This window comes from Physella acuta, unplaced genomic scaffold (genome assembly GCF_028476545.2).
Source record: "Physella acuta isolate Inbredline_101_S28 unplaced genomic scaffold, ASM2847654v3 ptg002106l, whole genome shotgun sequence".
Classification (NCBI taxonomy): domain Eukaryota; kingdom Metazoa; phylum Mollusca; class Gastropoda; family Physidae; genus Physella; species Physella acuta.
In genome coordinates, this window is record NW_026733607.1 from 76304 (window position 1) to 94068 (window position 17765).

Sequence of the window (17765 nt, forward strand, 5' to 3'; positions counted from 1 at the left end):
ACGTTTGACCATTTGCTGGTGTTGCACCGACTTATGATGTCTAGGATGGTCCAGGCCCTGACACACAGAAACCTCCCTTCATCCATTCTCGACATCCAAAAGTCCACACCAAACAAAACACTACGTAAAACCACTACGTACAATACGTTACGTACAAAACAATACGTACACAACAAACTTTTTACACCAAACAAAACAATTCATATATAACGAAACACCCAGCCAAGTTGCCCAAGCAACCTCACTGGAAGGGGGGGGGGGAAGAGAAAAAGAAAAGGAAAACATAAGAAAAATGCATGGTAATGGCAGATATATACATAAATATATACACAAGTTCAAAATGCTACCTACTACTTCTATCTAGCTAAAGCCTCGAGTAAAACTAATCCTTACTATACAATTCTAAAAGCAATTCTAAAAAACAACTAACCACTGTCTAAAGAAGAACTAGTAACTTAAAAATAACGTGTAAACAAATTCATTGTAGAACCAATCTTTCCAACACAAGGAGCAGCCCGAAGCCATTGGTCTACATAAACAATATCCATATTGATAACATTAAAGTTAACACACTCCACTAAGGCCCCAATAAAGGCAGACACAAAGCAAGCGATACTCAACATGACGTTGCACGAAACAGCACACACATTAATTTTAAACAACCTAAAACTCGAGGCAACTAAAATATACTAATCTAATTACTGTCTAAAACAACTGACTATTGACTAAGCCAATCCTAGTCAATAACACATCATAAAACAATCAGGTAAATGCACACACGCATTCACACCAGTTTAGGAAACACTCCTAAACACACTGACCTAAACCACGTGGTCCGAAACACACGCCAAGGGTTTAGAAAACATTAAAAATACATTTTAATTCAAAATAACACACCACGTGCATACCAGACATGCCGATGCTCACTATCTCGTTTTAGACGAAAATGAAAGAAAACGAGAAACATCGGCAGTCGCATTCATACAAATCACATAAAGATAAAGTATAAAAAAACAAATACCTCCACGCGTGAGGTGCGCCACGCGCCCACACAGAAATCTGACCCGACCTACATCTCGCCGCGGGTCAAAAAAGGAAGAAAATCCTCCGAGCGGTCAATTTATACTGACCGCTTCGGGCGGAAGGGGGGGGGGACCCCGTGGCCGTTCCCCATTGGAACACCATGCACTCACAGATTCGAACAAAATAAATTAATACAAAAAAAATAATCCATTCACCCGCTCACATATATATATATATATATATATATATATATATATATATATATATATATATATATATATATATATATATATATATATGCTTTGTTTCCTGGGAGGGGGTGACAATACGAAGTGTCGCACAGGGTGACACCCGACCTAGCGACGCCACTGGCCTAAAGGCTGACGAAATGGCCCACTGATAATTTTTGCATAGGGGCCCAAAAATCCTAGCTACGCCACTGCACTGACAATACCGTTTCTGTAGAGACTAAGTCTCCCGGCAAAGCGGTCTTATTGAATATGACACCTGCCAGTGGGACCCCTTCATCAATATTCTTTAGAGTTAGCTTATCCAACACTCTTATGTAATACAACGTATGCATCTCTTGTTTGGCAGGCCTTATTTTTATATTAGTTAATCTATTATAAAATATAGTATGTTTTAATTTAAGGGTCATCTATCTATGACTTCCATAACTGAGTCGGTTATTATAGGCTGTTCCAACTTAGTGTGTGGGGAGAAGGGTCCACGCTGAACCTTCCTAACTGCAGTATGCTTGTAGGTTATCAAAACAAAATGCTGTTATCTTGTAAACATCATGTATATTGTATATCATACATTTACACTTCTGTGCTTGCTTTTAAGCAACAGCTTTTCTGTTGTAAATTAAACATTATCAAAACTTTAGGATTGGTGGAATTTAGCTGTTAAGGACTCGATTTGTTTGTGAATTAATGTTGGTTCATAAAAAACAATTTCATTCGGGCATTTAAAAGAGGTTATAGTGGTATTGGAGGTAGGACACAATGGTTACTTTTATGCCAATAGTGGTCATGCCATTCATTGGTCTTGAGCCAATATGTCGGGAGTCATTTTGTCAAAAGCCAATATGTCGGGAGCCCAATTGCCGGGAGACCATTTGTCTTGAGCCCTTATGTCGGGAGCCAATATGTCGGGAGCCGCTTTGTCGGGAGCCAATATGTCAGGAGCCTATTTGTCAGGGGTTAATATGTCGGGAGTTCATTTGTCGGGAGCCTAAATATCGGGAGCCCATTTGTCGGGAGCCTATATGTCGCAAGTCAATATGACGGAAGCCCATTTGACGGGAGCCAATAAGTCGGGGCCCTTTTGACGGGGCTATTTTGACTGGGTCGTTTTGTCGGGGGTCGATTTGACGGGGTCAAATTAACGGGGCCGTTTTGACGGGGGCGATTTGTCCAGGGCCGTTTTGACAGGGCTCGTGCCGCGTCAAAACGGCCAATGACAAAACGGCCCCGTCAATACGACCCCGACAAATCGGCCCCGTCAAAAGGGCCAGCGACATATGGACCCCGTCATATAGGCTGCCGACAAATAGGCTCCCGTCATATAGGCTTCCGACAAAAGGGCTCCAGTCAATAAGGCCCCTGTCATTTAGTTTTTTTGACAAAACGGCCCCCGTCATTACGACTCCCGATAAATAGGCTCCCGCCATTTAGTTTCTCCACAAAACGACCCCCTTCATTACGACTCCCGACAAATAGGTTCCCGTCATTTTGGCTCACGACAAATAGGCTCTTGTCAATTTGACTCCCGACAAAAAGACTTCTGTAGAGACTAAGTCTCCCGGCAAAACGGTCTCTATGAATATGACACCTGCCAGTGGGGCCCCTTCATCAATATTCTTTAGAGTTAGCTTATCTAACTATCTTTAGTAATACAACGTATGCATCTCTGGTTCGGCGGGCCTTATTTTTATAATAGTTTATCTATTATAAGAAATAGTATGTTTTAATTTAAGGGTCATCTATCTATGACTTAAATAAATGGGTCGATTATATGCTGTTCCAACTCAAGTGTGTGGGGAGAGGGGTCCACGCTGTACATCCCTAACTTCAGTATGCTTGTAGGTTATCAAAACAAAATGTCGTTATCTTGTAAACATCATTTTATCATACATTTACACTTCTGTGCTCGCCTTTAAGCAACAGATATTTTCTGTTGTAAATTAAACATTATCACAATTCTAGAATTGGTGGAATTTAGCTGTTAAGGGCTAGATTTGTTTGTGAATTGATGTTTGCTCATGAAACACAATTTCTTGCAGCCATTAAAAGAGGTTATAGTGGTAGTGGAGGTCAAACAAATGGTTACTTTTATGTCAATAGTGGTCATACGATTCGTTTGTCTGGAGCCAATATGTCGGGAGTAATTTTGTCGGGAGCCAATATATCGGGAGCCCTTTTGTCGGTAGCCAATATGTCGTGAGCCCTTATGACTGGTGCCAATAAGTCGGGAGCCGCTTTGTCGGGAGCCAATATGTCCTGAGCCTATTTGTAGGGAGCCAATATGCCGGGATATCTATATCTATATCTATATCTATATCTATATCTCTATCTCTATCTGTATCTCTATCTGTATCTGTATCTCTATCTCTATCTCTATCCACCCCATGCGAATGGCTATCTCTGTTTCTGTCAATGATCAGATCACTGAGTAACTAATAGATATACCCGCACTTCCTGTGTGGATCAGCCGACTAACTCAATGATAATTGCTCCGTCTCTAAGCAGTTTGAATCTATAAATAGAATAACAAAAGGAAGGAAACGAAATTTTAAACTGATTTCCGCCATTAAAAAAATAACATGAAACCTACAGTTCACGACACATCGCATAGGAATTTAAAATAAATATTAGGCCTATAGGTTTAATACATATTGCATAGAATATAGAAATTTAGATCTAGTGTTCTGGTTAGTAGTTATTTCATGTTTATTAGAATATAGTCTAGAATCTAATCATACGGCTGCATAAAAAGAAAGTTTGAAGGAAATAGAATAGGAATCTAGAGAAGCGGAGGTAAGAAGGTTAAATTAGTAATTTACATGATTTTTATTGTAGTTTCACTCTTTGTTAGGCCCAATTATTAAATCTTTAGATCAGAGGTCCAGCTTGATCATGTGTGGTATCTATTGTGGTGCATTGGAATGAAAAGCCCACATACTTAAATATAGAATCTAGTAGGCCTATACTATAACTGTACTGCCCTATACTTTAAATTTGTTCCCACAAGAAAAAAGCCTATTTACTATTAGGCCTATTAGTTATAATTTAATTAAATTGAAATATTTGATTATCTTTATAGTTTATAGTGAATGCATGCTAATGAGCATTATTCAAGCTGCTGTTATATTTAGGCTCATAGGCCTATATACTCTATAGCTTAGGCTATATACTATAGACTTATTTAGTTACTCCCTATTTCAATGTAGGCCCTACTTCCTTGTTATATATTATATACCAATATTGTGCATAAAACTTAAAGCATGCAAGCATACACAATAATAATTATCATTAGACCTATAGTAACTAAGACTCGTACTATTTAGTACTACTTTAATAGTACCTTTAAACTATTAGGCATAATGAAATAATGATTAATGATTTCAGTGTTTTCCGCCGAGGAAAGAGGTTGCAGGGAATTTAGAGACTAATCTTTGCCAACATACTGGATTTCTGGTGATGACAATAGCAGCAGATAGTATGCGGCTCAGTTAATACTAAAAACAATTGATTTTACTAATTAGTGGTAAGCTCTTTTTTAAAATAATATATTATAACATGGTATCGCAAAGGTTCAGGTTGTCCAATAAATGGTAATTAGAGTCAGGTTTAGGACTATAGTTTAATGCTTGGTTAGTAATATGCATCAAGTTGGGAAAGACATAGAAATGGAAATACATAGAATTTAATGTGTTCATTCGCAAACGTTACTATTTAAATTTTTTTTAGGCCTGCTATTTATTGCTGAATAATAAAATCACTATACTTATCCACTATATTATGTTTAAATAAAGTGAGTTTAGATCAGTCGAGTAAATAAATTTAATAGCAAGACATAGCTAAAATTTACAATGAATATATATATATATATATATATATATATATATATATATATATATATATATATATATATATATATATATATATATATATATATATATATATATATATATATATATATATAATTTGATTGCTATTTTATAAAAGTATGTAAATCACAGACCAAACATTACTTTGTATTGTGTCTACAACTTAACAAAAATGCTACTACTTTGATGGATTGCACTAAATAGGGTTAGCTTTAATTTAATAATTTGTGAGATATTCTTGCTAATCTATGTGTAAATTGCTTTTCAGGACTATGAGTGTGTGTTTGGCCATCCAGATTTCATAACTACAACTGATGTTCAATTACAAGGGATATTAATCAGTCTCCGTGGACTATACACTGTGCCTAGTTTCATCCTCAGGTAACTGTACTATAGGCATAACCCATTTTTTAAAGTAATTATTATAGCAAGAGATAGCATTGTATGTTATAATAAATATAATGGATTTTAATCCAAAATATTTTATTAATTATTGTCTTTTTTAAAATTCTAATAAATCAGTGAGTTGTACAACATAGAGGGTATTATATTTGAATGATAATTGAAACACATATTGTTATAGAGCTCAAAACTATGTGCTTATCTAATATAATTAATATCCTGAAACAGTTTTATTGAAGCATATTATTTCATACGAGAAAAATGGCCCGTTGAGGAAGGATACACCGGGCGCTAGCTTGATAGTGCTGTCTCTTTTCTCTAAACTAAAACCAACCCACCCCCCCCCCCACACACACCACCCCCACCCCACCCCACCCCACACACCACCCCCCACCCCCACCCCCCACCCCCCACACACACCACCCCCTCCACACACCGCCCCCCCCCCCACACACACCACCCCCCCACCCCTCCACCCCCCCCCCCCCCCCCAAAAAAAAACATGCCTACCGTCCCATTCAACGAAATATAATTATATACTTTTTCCAGTGTCCGCCCCTTCCCCGAAAATTCTACCCCCGCCCCCGAAAATTTCAAGTACCCCCACCCCTCTCTGGGGAGGAAAAAGTCTAAACTAAAACCACCCCACCCCCCACACACACCACCCCCCACCCCCCACACACACCACCCCCCCCACACCCCCCCCACCCCCCCCCCCCCCCCCCCAAAAAAAAACATGTCTACCGTCCCATTCAACGAAATATAATTATATACTTTTTCCAGTGTCCGCCCCCTCCCCGAGGGGGGGGGGGGGGGCTCAGACGTTCTTACGCGGGGGGTGGGGCTTCGCCCCTACCCGAAGAATTGTATGCAAGAAACTCTTCACGCAAACCATTAAGATTAGACAACATTTCCTTTTTATTCAATGTTAACGCGAAAATCAATGACGTCATATAACTTTGAGCACTCTCTGGGTTTGAGATTATTTTCTACTCTGTGCGCTAAATGTGTCGACGTCATATTTCGTTTTTCGAATTACTGTGCATGTTTTTAAATTGCTTGTGTTTTCTCTAGAGCGTTCTTGTCAGACAGAGCGTTCTTGTCAGATACACAGACAGCGAAACTATTAGTATTAATTTTACCACACAGAGACTGATGTGTAATCTTAAAGTAAAGACATCAAATCAAAGTAACAGCCATCAAGAGGGTAAATATTGATAGTCTACTTCATTAATCTTCAATATGAATGAACACAATTTTAAATCTATAATCTTTGCTGATAATGTTTGTTTCTTGTTATTCATCATGTTCAGTGCTTTATCTTTTCAAAGTAATTAGTTATAGTAAAGAAATATTAGAGATAGTAATATAAATTTGTAATTTATTTTTCTTGCAAGTTCCACAAAAGAAAGTATCAAAATATTTTGCCTTTATTTCATTTACAGAAAAACATTCAAAATCATATTGTGATACACAAGTCAAGCAAGTCTGACCAGCATTTTGATACAGTCCAAGAAAAAGCTGGATACTTGATTGGAAGGGTCGCACAAAAAACATGGGTTATCACTAGGGAAACAAGCTCGCAATACAGTTCACTGTTAGGACAGCAAGCCAAATACTTCTAAACTTATTTGAATCATTTTTGCTGTTTATTATAATTCATCCAATTGTCTTATTAAATATATAAATTTATATATATACACAATTCCTAATATAGAATTTCTAAAAATGTTTTATCATAATATTTAAAAATGAAACAAACATGTTCCCAGAACACAGCCACATAATGTCAACATGTTCCCAGAACACAGCCACATAATGTCAACATGTTCCCAGAAGACAGCCACATAATGTCAACATGTGCCCAGAAAAAACAAAATGGCAACATGTTCCCAGAACACACAAAATGGCAACATGTGCCGAGAACAATGCCCCTTACAGATGACATGTTCCCAGAACACAGCCCGTAGTTGGTCTGCCATAAAAAGTTAACAATACTTTACTTTTTCCTTAACAATTTTACAAGCACGTAATAAAGCCATAAATCTTTACTGTGGATATAGCCAATAAATAGGGTAACCTTCACTATATGCAATTTGTAGTTTTCAATGCCTGTCCCATGCATATTATTTAGCCTATTGTTTTGGGCCTTGCTTCATTTACTCAATAAATTATATAGGCATGAGAATTTTCATTTTAATCTGCAAAAGCTACATTCTGTACATTATTATTTTCAAACTACATCATATATTTTTCTCTTCTCTGATAAAAAATATTCCTCATATTGTTTGTGTCAAGTATTTTATTTTTATCTATGCAATGCTATATTCTTATTTTATAATAATTACTTTTATACAAATTCTTTTGAAAACTGTTCTTTATTGATTTGTATCATTTTCTTTATTTCTGAAAAATAAAACTTTGTTTGGGAATCCTTTTTTTTGTTTCAGTACAAATTAATAAACATAAATACCTACCAGGCTTAATATTCAGCAACATTAAACAATTAAGTAGGGCCTATTGTTAGTAATGGTAAATTATATACTAATTAATGTGATTTCTCCTGGCCACCTTGTTCTGAATACCTTCAACTGTGTCAATGTTGCTACCAACTCCAATAATTAAAACTGAAGCCATTTACTATTAAGTAAAACTTGGGTGTAATCCAAATCCACCCAGTTGCCGGGGCAAGGTACCAAACATGATGTCCAGTAGAGGGTTAAGAAAGTATCATTATTAAATCAATATTAAACCCCTCCTCGCCTACGCCATTGCTTGTATGCATATGGACGTTATCGGAATTTACTGTATTGCTTATAAGTCGAAAATGCGAAAAAGACACGTTTAACATTACTAGTTTGAAGAATAACATTCATGTTAGCCGAAACAGGTGTATTCTAAAGTTGTTAAAATTCATTTTATTGTTCATTACGATTATGGTGTCGTAAAATATAGGCCTATTTAAAAAAAAGCATAACTAAAAAGTGTTTAAACGCATTTTCTTCTTAGAAAAGCCGCACATGCATGATATCATTAACATTACGGCAAATCAAACCCTTGAAGAAGCCCCATCAACCATTCAATTATTACGATGGGCAACAAATAAAACGCCCGCATCAAGGTACAGTCCTTATGCTATCGACATTAGCTCAACCCCGGCAACTAACGTGTCCCAAAACCAAGAATTGAAATCTTGACCCATTATTCTGATTAATTAGTGGTTAAACATCTTTAGGCATCTGAAAACGTTAGTTTTTAATCTAGTGTACTCAAAAAGGAACAACATAAAGCTTTATGCCGCCTTAAAAACCCAATCCCATGTTACGCAAGGCGTCGATAGAGAAAAAATAAGGCTTTGAGTCAGAACAGGCAAGGGCTTAGATAACTGCCAAAATACCTAATCTGTAGACCCCACAAGTCTAGACGATATATTTGTGCCTCTGTTTTTAGACTTTCAGAACAAATGCATGTGATGTGGTCAGTAGGCACATAAAAGAGAAAAGTAGTTTTAATCTAGAGACTTCAAACATTTCTGAAGGACCGAATTTGAACTTGTAGGCCGTGGTGTCGATGCCAAAGTTTAGCGTCGTCCGCAAAGATAAGCTATCGTTATATCATCTCTATGCCCATATTGTGACAGATATTTACAAATGTGTCTAATATAGGACAGAATACATAGCTACTCAACAGAGATAAGCGCAATCACTTGTCCACGACTTAAGAAACCACTGTACTGCAAAACCCACCTAAATGGAAAATGTCTTAGATGTGTGTTTTAATACAAATGTGTACCTCGTCGCGAGTTAGGACCTGTAGGTAGTCTGTTACTACTCTATATCTAAAAACAATAAAAAGATAACGTGAATTTTATTTGTTCAATTTCTTGGTTAACTGTATTTGTTGCATCTTGTTCTATTTTGTTAATATTGATTAACCTAAAGGGTTCAAATGTAACAAAGAAAATTGTGACTAAGTTTCCGGGTGCGGGTATGCGGACACTAGTTAAAGTAGGCCCTATATATCTATTTATATTTATAGAAATGAAAGTATGTTTATCTGTTTGTCCTATATGAATTACTACATCTTTTTCATCGGATCGCCATAAAACTTTGTGAACAGAGTTTTTTCCAGGAATCTATTCGGAGGGGGGGGGGGGGGGAAGCAGAGACCCCCCCCACCCCCGAACGAAACGGAATTTTTTATAGAAAAAAATACTTTTAACAGTGTCCGCACGCCCCCACCCCGGAAAGATTTCGCCAGGGCGGCACCCTAGCAGGAAGCAGAAGCGTAGCAACCTATTCCGGCGCCCGGGGCGAACTATCAATTATGTGCCAACCCTATTCAAACGCTGGCAAAAAGGCGCCCATCCCTACATACACTCCCCTATATAAAATAATTGAGGATATCAGCCATGTATAAATCTGTTTTCTTAAATTTTACTGAAGAATGAGGATTTTTTTAAAAATTGTCTACCCCTTTTGGCGCCCCATTCGATCTGGGGTCTCTGACAGGAAGCAATGCAATTTTTCTCCATAAAAATAAAAGCCAGATGCAATTTGACACTGTTCGTACGAGAGTCATAAAATTTTGGGTAGTTGGTGAAAAGGGTTTCGAGAAAGAAAAAAATTCTTAAGTGTGGCACCCTGGGAGGGTTCGATTTTTCTAATTATACGATTATGAGCTCAGAATCCAGAGGGGAATCCAGAGGGGCTATCTCATCAATTGCGGTCATAGGTAATACTAGATTCAGCAGAGGCGCAGCGAGGGGGGCGGGGGGTACATATGTCCCCGGGCGCCAACTCTAGGGGCGCCAAAATGGTTGGAAAAATTTAAAAGCTCATTTTAGCTATAGTTTTGCATTATAAATATTTAAAAAATACGGGGGGGGGGGGGGCGCCAAATTGAAAGTTTGTCTCCGGCGGGAGGGGGGGGGGGGCGCCAAATTGAAAATTTGTCCCCAGGCGCCAGGAATGGTGCTACGCCTCTGAGATTCAGTGATAAAACTACACCAGGTTCATCCGCCAGCTCCCCGGCGGTTGAGTGGCCCAGAGCGGCCAAGACCCATCTCGGGCGACACTACGGTTTAGATGGGCTACTATAAATGTTCACTAAGTAGAATAATGAGCGCCCGCCGGCGCCCTGGCAGTTGGCGACAGCGAGCGCCCCGGGCTCTACAGAGAGTGCCTCCTTAAAGAGCACCCTACAATAGGGACACGGTGGCACACGACATTTTATAATTAAACCGAATTAGGGGCGCCCCTGCGGAAATATAACCAGTGGCTCCCTGGAGCGCCAAGGGACGCGTCTCTAACACATGGGCGGTCGCCAATGTGTGTTCTACCTCACTATTACAGAGGTTGATTAACGTACACTCAAGGCTTTCATACAGTGAGCCTTGGTGCGTCTAGGCGGCAGTGTGGACAAACCCGCGCCCCAAAAACGAATATGTGGGTTTGTTTGTTTAAGCATTATCAAAGATTTCATTCGTTTGTCATTCAAATTTGAGAAGTTAATGCTAATACCCCTGTGGTGGTTTCTACGAAAAAAAATTTGATTTGGTGGCGCCCTGGCAGGGTTCCATTTAGCTCCCCGGGTTTTCCCGTGAGTACTATGGTACCTTTGTTCGTTTTAATAATTGCGAAAAACTATGAATATGATGGGCTACTATAATCGCTCACTATACCGAGTGAGGCGCCTTCCTACCTAGGCCCACCTACCAACATACCTAACTCCCTGCCTATCTACCTACCTATCTACTAACCTGCCTGCGCTGCTGCCTGCCTACCTACTTTCCTACCTGCCGTTATTCCTGCCAAACTGCTTTCCTTCTACCCCGCCTGTCTGCCTACCTCACATCCTACTTTCACACACACATAAGTTCGTATGTATATATGTATGTACTAGTGTGCTCTAGGACTGTGTATTTTTACATTTCTGTTGTTAGGTAGGACTCAGTATAAAGAAGTTTCCTTTTTGTTTTTTTGACGTATCTGCCGCTAAAATAGTGTAGGTTTATTAATAAAAGAAAATTTTATTATGTATTTAAGTGTATATAATCATTTTCGTCAAGCCAATGTGTTCATAATCTTAAATTTAAAAACCCATGAAACTCGATAGCCAAAGATTTAGAATGAGAAATAATTTAATTTGCTATTTAACCAGAAACACCTATTCTAAGTATTGTAATGATATTTTTTAAAACAAATATACACAGATAGATTGTGTTCTTATATAATTATTTTAAAAGTCAACTGTATTTCACAACGAAAATCAAAACAAAATACATTCGAATAGAAACTGTCAAGGAGACTACACTTATATTTGTAGGATTAATAGTTTTTATTAAGTTTTTTTTTTATTATTAGAAGAAAGATTAATCATGTAGGTTCTATAAAAGATTACATTGCATTTAAAAAAAGATATTCGATAGGTTAAGAATGAGAAATAGTTTAAATTATTTATTATATTAATTAGTTGTTTTTTTTCAAATTAGTAAAAAGGCCTGTTTTAATTATTTAAAAAAAAAATCTTATTTTAATTAATAAACTATAAACGAATATTGAGATTCTATAATTTTAAAAAAATAGTTTAACTGTCCCTAAATAATTGTATCAATCACTGAGAAATTAATAAAATATCAAACAAAGATCTGTGGCAAATTTTAAAGCAACAGCCAATAGAGAAAGATATCAAGGCCCGTAAATGGGGATGGATCGGACACACGTTAAGAAAAGAAAAAGAAAACATCGCAAAACATACATTGGACTGGAATCCCCAGGGGAAAAGGAAGGTGGGACGGCCAAGAAAAACATGGAAGAGAACGGTTGAGGAAGAGGCGAAAACAGCTGGGCTCTCATGAGCACAGATTAGAGGAGCAGCCCAAAACCGAGTCCGCTGGAGATGTGTGGTTGCAGTCCTTTGCTCCCCAGGGGCCACAACGGAGTGATGATGATGATGATTTCAAAGACTTCAAGCTTTATCTTGATTCCTCTGTGCAATGTAGATCTAGAAAATGTGTTCACCCATTATACTAACATAGTCTTTATCCATGGTGTGAAATAAAATAATCTTGAACAGCCGGAAGGCCTTGCACTAAAAACTATGTTGGTCAATTCCTATTCCTCTCAAATAATAAAACATTCATGTGTTTTAGTTAACCACTTGCTGGACTAGCATCTGCTTACATCTTATGAATGTACATCATATAAATGTAGGCCTACAGCTTATGAATGTATATCAGAATAAAGTCTACCTCTTTACTTGTTCCGAACCAATCCCTTTATTCACTTTCTAAGTGTTCAATTTCAATTACATTAATACCTTCAACATCACGTAAATAAATAGATGAATAATTAGACAGTGACCAAAGAAATATGCAGTCTCTATTTCTGACAGAATTCTTTTGTGATAATCTTTACCCATCCTGTAAAAAAAATTCACTACTAAAAGAAAATATATTTCTAGATTTATCTACTTTATCTTCATTCATGCACACATTAAATTATAATTCAAATAAAAATAATGTATCACTGTTATTATTATTTTATTTGCAAGTATGAATACTATATGTAAGATGCGGCCCGCGAGGTCCTCTTATCCGGCCCGCGGTGATCTTTTTGTCCACGGAAAAAAACGTTTGTTGATGATGGCTGAAGAACTTCACTCAGAAAAATCAAAGAAACTGGCCCCAGAACGGAAATTTGATAGTTAATGCGGCACTCTGACTGAAAAGTTTGGAGACCCTTGCTCTAGACAAAGACATCCTGTAAAAGTAAATAAAACAATGTCAGCACTAAAAATTTAATCATTCATGAACCATGGATTTATACATTAAGTTTTAATTACTATTATAAAAATAAGTAAACCACCACAGCCTATAGTAATTATTATTGTTTGTGTACCGGTATGAAGTAAATAATAAGAGGACTTAGTATTTAGGCCTATGCCTAATATTATTTTTCTTCTATTAATTACTATACCACTTTCTAAGCTTATTAGACCCAAACACTGTCTCTGTGTATGAATTCGTATGATTAGAGAATTATATGCAAGTTATTCTAAGAAAAAGCTAGTAAATATCAGTCTAATACTATATTATTATTGTTATACATTTTTTCTTCAATAGCAGCACCACTATACACCCTTTATTATAGGCTTAATATAGTAGCATCTCACCTGTCATCTTTTTGGTGGTAATAGACTGGATTATGAGAAGAGCCACTGAGGATAAGCCAAGAGGAATTGTTTGGGAACCACCTAGAGGACTGTGACTTTGCTGATGACTTGGCTTTACTCTCACATGCCCAAAAAGACATCAAAGCAAAAACAACAAAAATATAGCAAATTGCCAAAAGCATTGGGCTAAAACTCTGGAAAAACCAAGCTAAAGAAAATAAAAACCAAAAGTGCTCTCAAGACCTTTGCGAATGGAGCAGAGCTAGCAAAGGTCGAAGTACCTCGGCAGCTATATATCAGCAAATGGCAGCATGGAGAAAGAAATGGCCACCAGAATAGCAATGGCAGCACAAGTTTTCAACAGGCTGGCTAAGATCTAGAAATCATCTTCATCCGGCAGAGGACTAAAAGAATCTACAAGTCTAATGTACGTTCTGCACTCCTCTATGCTGCAGATTCATGGAAACTGAACAAGAAAGGAAAGAGCCGACTCAGAGGCTTTGAAAGAAGATCCCTCCAACGCATCCTCAGAATAAAGTGGGACGACAAAGTCCCCAAGGAAATATGGCGAAAGACAGGATTAAACGACATTGTCTCAGAAGTGCAAATGAGGAGATGGAGATAGCTGGGCCATGTCCTACGCATGAGCAAAAAAAGACTCCCAAACATGGCGCTGAAGTGGAACCCACGCGGAGAGAAAGAGAGGAAGACAATGGAACATGGAGGAGGGAGATGGAAGAAGAAGTACAGGCTACTGGCAAGACCTGGCATGAATTAAAGTGGCTCGCCCAGGACAGGGTAGAATGCGGAGATTTGTTGCTGCCCTATACTCCGCAGAATAGCTATCTCTTTTTTTGTCACTGAGTAACTAATAGATATACCAGCACTTCCTGTGTGGATCACCCGACTAATTCAATGATAATAAACCTATCTTTTCTTTGCTCCGACTCTAAGCATTTTGAATCTATAAATAGAATAACAAAAGGAAGGAAACGAAATTTTAAACTGATTTCCGCCATTAAAAAATAGCATGAAACCTACAGTTCACGACACATCGCATAAAATAAATATTAGGCCTATTTTTTAAATACATATTGCATAGAATATAGAAATTTAGATCTAGTGTTCTGATTAGTAGTTATTTCATGTTTATTAGAATAGTCTAAAATCTAATCATATAGTGAATGCATGCTAATGAGCATTATTCAAGCTGCTGTTATATTTAGGCTTATAGACCTATATACTCTATAGCTTAGGCTATATACTATAGACTATATATTATATATACCAATATTGTGCATGTAAGCATACACAATAATAATATTCATTAGACCTATAGTAACTAAGACTCGTACTATTTAGTCCTACTTTAATACTAACTTTAAACTATTAGGTATAATGAAATAATGATTAATGATTTCAGTGTTTTCCGCACTCGAGTGGAAAGAGGTTGTAGGGAACTTAGAGACTAAACCTAGCCAACATACTGGATTTCTGGTGATAACAATAGCAGCAGATAGTATGCGGCTCAGTTAATACTAAAAACAATTGATTTTAGTAATTAGTGGTAAGCTCTTTTTTAAAATAATATATTATAACATGGTAAAGCAAAGGTTCAGTTTGTCCAATAAATGGTAATTAGAGTCAGGTTTATTTAGGACTATAGCTTAATGCTTGGTTAGTAATATGCATCAAGTTGGGAAAGACATAGAAATTGAAATACATAGAATTTAATGTGTTCATTCCCAAACGTTACTATTTTAAAAAATCTAGGCCTGCTATTTATTGCTGAATAATAAAATCACTATACTTATCCACTATATTATGTTTAAATAAAGTGAGTTTAGATCAGTCGAGTAAATAAATTTAATAACAAGACATAACTATATACATATATATATATATGTAATTTGATTGCTATTTTATAAAAGTATGTAAATCACGGAACAAACATTACTTTGTATTGTGTCTACAACTTAACAAAAATGCTACTACTTTGATGGATTGCACTAAATAGGGGTTAGCTTTAATTTAATAATCAGTTAGATATTCTTGCTAATCTATGTGAAAATTGCTTTTCAGGACTATGAGTGTGTGTTTGGCCATCCAGATTTCATAACTACAACTGATCAATTACAAGGGATATTAATCAGTCTCCGTGGACTATACACTGTGCCTAGTTTCACCCTCAGAACTGTACTATAGGCATAACCCATTTTTTAAAGTAATTATTATAGCAAGAGATTATTATATGGTTATAATGTTATAATAAATATAATGGATTTTAATCCAAAATATTGTACTAATTATTGTCTTTTCTTAAATTTTAATAAATCAGTGAGTTGTACAACATAGAGGGTATTATATTTGAATGATAATTGAAACACATATTGTTATAGAGCTCAAAACTATGTACTTCTCTAATGTAATTAATATAATGAAACAGTTTTATTGAAGCATATTATTTCATATTTTACCATACAGAGACTGATGTGTAAGCTTAAAGTAAAGACATCAAATCAAAGTATCAGACATCAAGAGGGTAAATATTAATAGTCTACTTCATTAATCTTCAATATGAATGATTACAATTTTAAATCTATAATTTGTTACTTGTTATTCATCATGTTCAGTGCTTTATCTTTTCAAAGTAATTAGTTATAGTAAAGAAATATTAGAGATAGTTATATAAATTTGCAATGTATTTCTCTTGCTTGTTCCACAAAAGAAAGTATCAAATTATTTTGCCTTTATTTCATTTACAGAAGAACATTCAAAATCATATTGAGATACATGTCAAGCATTATGATACAGGCCAAGAAATAGCCGGATATTTGAGTGGCACAAAAAAGATGGGTTATCACTAAAGAAACAAGCTCGGAATACAGTTCACTGTTGGGACAGCAAGCCAAATACTTCTAAACTTATTTGAATCATTTTTGCTGTTTATTAAATTCATCCAATTGTCTTATTAACCCCTTAATGCCTGAATTATGTTCCAAGCGTGTAACACAAATCTTTAACAGTGTAATATACGCAATTACAAAAAAGATCAACTAAAACAATTAGAAAATAATAAAAAATGGATTTTAGCCAAATTTATAGCCAAAAATATAGGTGAATTACGTCATAACTCTCATTAATTTAAAAATTATAAAAAATACTAGCAATACGAAATTTAGCAAAATGATTATACAAAAATGTTCAGAATTGAATGTAATTTCAGAAACAATAGATTTTCAAAAAACATTTCTGACTTAAATATGAATTTTTTTTTTGGGGGGGGGGGGGGGTTAACCTGCCCTTAACAATACTAGTTTGAAGAATAATATTCATGTTAGCCGAAACAGGTATATTCTAAAGTTTAAATTCATTTTATTGTTCATTACGAATATGTTGTCGTAAAATATAGGCCTATTAAAAAAAGCATAACTAAAAAGTGTTTAAACAAATTTTCTTCTTACAAAAGCCCCACATGCATGATATCATTAACATTACGGCAAATCTAACCCTTGAAGAAGCCCCATCGACCAACAGTAGTTTTTTAGTTCAATTATTACGATGGGCAACAAATAAAACGCCCGCATCAAGGTACAGTCCTTATGCTATCGACATAAGTTCAACCCCGGCAACTAACGTGTCCCAAACCCAAGAATTGAAATCTTGACCCATTATTCTGATTAATTAGTGGTTAAACATCTTTAAGCATCTGAAAACGTTAATTTTAAATCTAGTGTACTCAAAAAGGAACAACATAAAGCTTTATGCCGCCTTAAAAACCCAATCACATGTTACGCAAGGCGTCGATTGAGAGAACAGGCAAGGGCTTAGATAACTGTGGTGTCGATGCCAAAGTTTAGCGTCGTCCGCAAAGATAAGCTATTGTTATATCATCTCTATGCCCATATTGTGACAGATATTTACAAATGTGTCTAATATAACAGAATACATAGCTACTCAACAGAGATAAGCGCAATCACTTGTCCACGACTTAAGAAACCACTGTACTGCAAAACCCACCTAAATGGAAAATGTCTTAGATCTGTGTTTT

General features: G+C 36.3%; 1 long non-coding RNA gene across 2 annotated transcripts; it reads left to right on the forward strand.

The window, feature by feature from the left end:
* Positions 1–1348: 1348 nt before the first annotated feature.
* On the forward strand, positions 1349–16837 carry LOC131932182 (uncharacterized). 2 transcript variants are annotated; one of them, XR_009384499.1, is made up of 5 exons: positions 1349–4064; positions 4656–4794; positions 5406–5518; positions 16199–16256; positions 16480–16837. It is a non-coding gene; the product is annotated as an uncharacterized LOC131932182 (long non-coding RNA). The 2 variants fall into 2 exon arrangements; XR_009384498.1 differs by lacking the exons at positions 16199–16256; positions 16480–16837 and adding exons at positions 6689–6746; positions 6985–7974.
* Positions 16838–17765: the final 928 nt, after the last annotated feature.